Below are 5,572 nucleotides of genomic sequence, written 5' to 3' on the forward strand. Positions count from 1 at the left end.
AAGTGGGAGAACTTGCAAAATAGCACGGTGTTCAAATACTTATTTTTCTCACTGTATATTTGGGTGCGCCTATTAGTCTGGAAATTACGGTAGTTAATTGAAAAAGCATGCAAATGGGTTGCACTTAAAATAATAAGTACAGTGAAAAAGGGTATTGAGTGTCCTAGTAACTAATGCTTACAAAGTAGAATATACTTATAGCCAAGCTACTGTAAATAAGAGAAACCAGTACAAAGTACTTGGCAATTTCCTTAATGTGTACTATTGGGTAAGTATAGACTACTCAGAAGTACCAGTAAAGTATACTAACTTGCATGATGTAAACTTTACTGTTGTGTGTATTCCAAATAACACAATTATGCAAGTTAGGCTAACTGAAGTACAAGTTTCCTGTATATGAGATTTTCTAGTTTTATTTACTTTTAGAGCATTCAGATTTACTTCATAAAAGCATGCAAACTGCACTATAATATCACTTTTAATGCAACATAAATAAAGGCCTAGTTTTAGCTTTAAATAATAACATTCAGTAAAACATTGAATTTGGTAATTAATAATTAGACATGTAGTAAAGGTCTACTTTGTAGGGAATGTCTGTATCTAAAACATGAAAAAATGCCTGCCGACTCACTATAATTTATACCTATACAGTGGAGTATTGGTATAAAGTAAAAACACACATGTAACACACAATCCTGTTAGCGTTATAACAGGTTTATTTCTCAACCCTTTAATTTTCACACCACAGCTTTAAAACATTTGCATCTGTTAAAACAGTCAGGAATGTGGCCTGTAACTAAAGTAAAAATAAAAACTTTGTTTCAAAGAAGTGCCATAATGACTTAGCAGACAATAGCAACTGGCATTGCAAGAACAATTGCAAGAATAATTGTTAAATATAAGTTATACTAACAGAATAGTCTGAGCATAAGGCATTTAAAAACCTCTATGTAACTGCACCAAGTGTTTTTTGCTTTCAACACAATAATAGCAAAAACAAATAATTTCAAAGTAGTGCAATAATGACTTAACAATGGCAACAATATCAACCAGCACTACTTCTACTCTAAAGCTAACTCTTCATTTATTTCACTTACTCAACAGGAGATTTTTTAGAGTTTGGAGTTTTGGGAGTTTGTTCTCTCCCAGCCTAAGCATCACTCTCTGGATCAAGTTTAACGTGTTTCTCATGACCCTTGGGTATTCAAGGTGGAGAGCATAAGACAGGCCAAACAAAAGGCAAAATGCTTGTGGTAAGCTCGTGAGATTGGCTATCATAATACCTCCTTCCAGTCAGCAAGCCAACAGTCACCTGTGCCCAGCCCTCATTATCGTTTGAATCCTGTATGACACAAAAACTCCATTACAACAGTGAAATATTATCTATCTGTCCTGCCTACACAGCCTTCAAGTCTTGTTCATTAGTTTATCATTAATTTCACGGTTACTTTTTGTTTGACAACCGTGTTACTTTTTACATTTCGGCTGTCATCTGCAGCATTCCTCAGAAGCATCACCTGACTGCTGTGATTATCACCTGTGTTTTTCTGGTGTGACCTGCCTGTTGGACCGGACAGATCCAACAGGTTGGCCAAGACAAAAACAAACAGTGGAATCATTTTACACAAACCTGCATTTTCCTGCATCAACACATTGGCCATGGATCATTTTTACTGTACACAAAAATATTCCTGCTGCAATCTTCCACATCTGTCAGCTAGCTGGATTGAACCCAGTTCATTCTTGCTGTGAGTGACCAGAACTACCCAATGCACCACTGCGCTCCCTTCTAGTACTGAACTCACAGGGACATATTCCATATTCTTATTTGTCTGGAACTGTGTAAGAACTTACAAAGGCAGTGTTGTAGAAGTTACTCGGCTCGTCACCAAGTAGTATTGGGAGGCCTCTGAGAACAAGGGGACGTTGTGCTGCCACATCTGGCTTCTAATGGAAAGAACAAATTAAGTTTAGGATAATACAATATTCAATGTTACAATATGAACACAAAAGTGTACATGAAAAGAGTTTTATCTAAATGTTTTTTTTTTTAGTGGAGAGAAGTCATATCCAAATCTAGTACACAGTTTATCAGGGACAAAGGACCTAGTGTTTCAACACTACTGCAATTTGCCATTTCTTAAAATACAGTATTTATGCTCGCTTACCAAAAAATTACATTAAGAAACACTTTAGAAGACTTACGCCTTCAAACAACAAAAATCGTTTTCTAGATTTGTGGTGGCAATCCTGTTGAACTCTGCATATTCCTGCAATGCACAGCAAATACACAAAGAACATGTGACTAGACTTTTGGATTTGAAACTCGGTCTCTTGTGTCCCGCGGAAGTGCAAATGAAAAATTTGAGGCACAGCGTGTTTCAAGCGTTTCAGGATGAGTTAACGTTAACCTTCGCTCTGTGGATCTCAGTTTACATCATAAAGTCATATTTTTCCCCCACTATGTTCAACAAAAATCAGCGTAGTGGTCGACAGAAAAAAAGAGAAAAAAGGTAGGAAAAAATGAGTAAAAAAGGTATTAACACCATGTTAGCATAGCACTATCTTAGCGACTGCATTAGTGGTGTTAGAAATGTACTAAACTATCACTAAGCTAAGAAATAAAAACTCACCAAGACAGTTGGAAGGTCATCAGCTACTCAAACTATTCAGTGGTCGTATCAGTGTCCACTCTTACAGTCACTGCCCAACACACCACACAGAAGAGAAGTCTCTCTTCTCCCTCTCTGAAGAGTGCTCCACTTGTGCAGTGTTTGTTAGCTAAGTTAATATGAAACAAATGATAGAGCTATAACACAAGTAGAACGAACAAATCCACACACAGTTATTATTTGTTTGATTACTGACCTTTACATGAAGAGATCCTTAAATTGTGAATATGTTGACACGGTGCGAGACGTCCGATGACTTCTACAGCACATGTGCAGAACTGGTTGCTTTTAGGGTTTGTTAGAAAATACTCGCTCTTAGCACGGGACAGCAAATGAAGCCCTGATGTGATAGTAACTTAAACCCGATTAGGTTGAATCAAAATAAAATTAGCGAGTGATCATGACTTAAGCCATGTTAACTTCACTCAGATTAAACAGTAAAATGTACTTTTTTACCCTGCAATTATATGTTACTTTATAAAAAATATTATGTAGTACATATTTGTACTGGCAACTTATCTATGCAAGTCATGACAGCTATTAGATTGTACAGTGTGTGATATGCATGGGGATGATGGAAAATAAATAGAACATTTGTTAGAGAGTTAGAGAGAATTTATTGAGCAACACAGACATGGAAAACATTTTCAGAATTACAGTAGAATTATTTGATGAGCTGAAGAATACATTTTAGATTATTTAACCACACAACATTGATTTACAGTCTAATTTTATTCATTAAAGCATGTCAGTATAAACTGTACTGTTCCTCAGGGTACATACTTTCTGATTTATTCACAGCAAAAATCCCCTCATGGTTAATATTAATAAAAACCAATGTGTAAGTCAATTATAAAGACAGGTTCGCTCATGGAGTAATACAATTGTTTTATGATTAATTGAAAATGCATTAACAGAGAAATTATTAGCAGGAAATTGTTTTGCCTTCAGTGAATCATCCATATAATCAGGAAATCGATAAAATGCCTTTTCATTTCCTTGTGGACTTTACAGACCTGTTAACAGAAAAAGGTTGAATTTTTTGTCATAATTTTTTGACATAAATTTGTATTTTTTTTTTCAATCTCTTTTAGTGAAAATTCCAGTGTGTGGCTGTGCCCAGTGGTGTTCAGTGAATTCTACATACAATCATGTGAAAAAGTTGTTTTACAAAAATCAAGTAAAAATATAGACGGTATGTTTGAAATACTAATTACAGCTTGTATTATTGCCACATATTAGTCCATTTATTACTTGTAGGTTGTGTGATGCAGCTGTTGCAATCAATTGTTTTACTGTCTTGTATGCTCACCGTTAACCTGGCCTAGCTTACTGTATCACCATATAATCTGGAATTGTGTGGTGTCAACACGTTTGATGTGAATTATCAAATACGGTGTAATTTTAAGGTTTTAGGGAATTACTTGTATAATTGTATACATTCTTTTGAACTACATAGCTAATTGTACTGTCATGAACTAACTTAATTTTTAAAGTTAATTTGCTAAGTGAGGCCTGTAGAGTTCTGGCTGTAACCTTAGCATTTTTTGCAATCTCTAAAAAGCATTGTATTGTCTGACCTTGGGGTAAATTTCCTGCGACATCCATTCCTGGGAAGATCGGTTTGAACGTTTTCCACTTGTGCCTAATCTTCCTCAATGTAGAATGATGTGGGGGTTTTTTTTGTTCGTTTGTTTTTGGAAATGTATTTACAGTATGCGTTGTGCTAAAACACACCTGAATGCTCCAGAGCAGATAACCACTAATACTTTTATAGAGGTGGTCACACTCGCTGGTGAGGAATTAATCAAGGGCTCTTCATTAGCAGTAGCTGACTGCTTCTGTACTTTCATTTACACTTTTAATTCATTGTGTTGTTTTTCTGAAGTTGTTTTAAACTAATTTGAAGATATGAAAAGTACTAGAATTTGTTTTCGTCCTGATATGTTACCCATAAATTTCAAAGAGGGTATACTTTCTTTTTCACATGGCTGTCAATGAAATGGGATCTTGTCCATTTCCCATTTGGATAATTTACAGTTTTTTCTAGTCACACTGAATCTGATGCAATCTTACTGCTGTTCTCACTACAGTTTAATGGATTTAAAAATGGCAAAAAAATAATTTTTACCTCAGCGTTTTGTGGACCAAATAAAAGGCCCCATGGAAATTGAGGCCCTATCATGGACGTCCACAGATCTGCCTGAACGATGATTTCCAGGGAAGCAATGCTGCAGAAAACACACAACATGTTTTTAGTATTATTTCGATTTGTTGTAGTTCACAAGCAGGTTTATTTATTTCACATAGTTTCTTCCTGCGCTATTAAAGAGCTCTGTTACTGCAGCAGCTCAAGCGATGGGCTAATGCTAGTGTTAGATTATTAAATCTAAAGTATGGCATTGAAGTTATAAAACCTTACAGGCATTTTTAGAATTTAAATGATTGATATATTTAAATATAGGACTAGGACTTTAACCTAGTGGGTAAATGTTATTTCCTGTCTTTAGCATTGCTTGTGTTAACAGTAAACTTTTTTATTAATTTATTTTATTAGGTCCATCTGCTATGTGACATAGATATTTCAATCTTTTGTAAGTATTGGCACCCCTCAAACCTGTCTGTTAGTGGAAAGGTAATATGTGTAAGTGTGTGTGCGACAGATCTTAATAGATCATGTTATCTTGCGTGCATGGTGCATGTTAATCATCAGAAGTGTATTCACTCACCACTGCACAGTTGTTATTTCTCAAAAGGCAAAGGTGAATGCTGCAGTGAAGGAAAACCTTGGATTCATCATCATCAAATGTAAACATCTTGAATGAGAATCGTCCAGTTGTGGAGACACCATTTTCGATCACCTTCACTGTGCCATCATTTGCATTTGGACACCTAAAAAT

General features: G+C 35.4%; 1 long non-coding RNA gene across 4 annotated transcripts; it reads right to left on the minus strand.

The window, feature by feature from the left end:
* Positions 1–707: 707 nt before the first annotated feature.
* Positions 708–5,558, minus strand: LOC124376862. Of its 4 annotated transcripts, none has more exons than XR_006923924.1 (6): positions 5,402–5,558; positions 4,804–4,903; positions 2,869–3,688; positions 2,634–2,781; positions 1,855–1,947; positions 708–1,342 (listed from the first exon to the last, which is right to left on the minus strand). It is a non-coding gene; the product is annotated as an uncharacterized LOC124376862 (long non-coding RNA). The 4 variants fall into 4 exon arrangements; XR_006923925.1 differs by adding an exon at positions 2,169–2,270 and having other exon boundaries at positions 708–1,947; XR_006923923.1 differs by having other exon boundaries at positions 1,855–2,270.
* Between the last annotated feature and the right edge of the window lie 14 nt (positions 5,559–5,572).

The sequence above is a fragment of the Silurus meridionalis genome, chromosome 23, assembly GCF_014805685.1.
Source record: "Silurus meridionalis isolate SWU-2019-XX chromosome 23, ASM1480568v1, whole genome shotgun sequence".
In the NCBI taxonomy this organism is placed as follows: Eukaryota; Metazoa; Chordata; class Actinopteri; order Siluriformes; family Siluridae; genus Silurus; species Silurus meridionalis.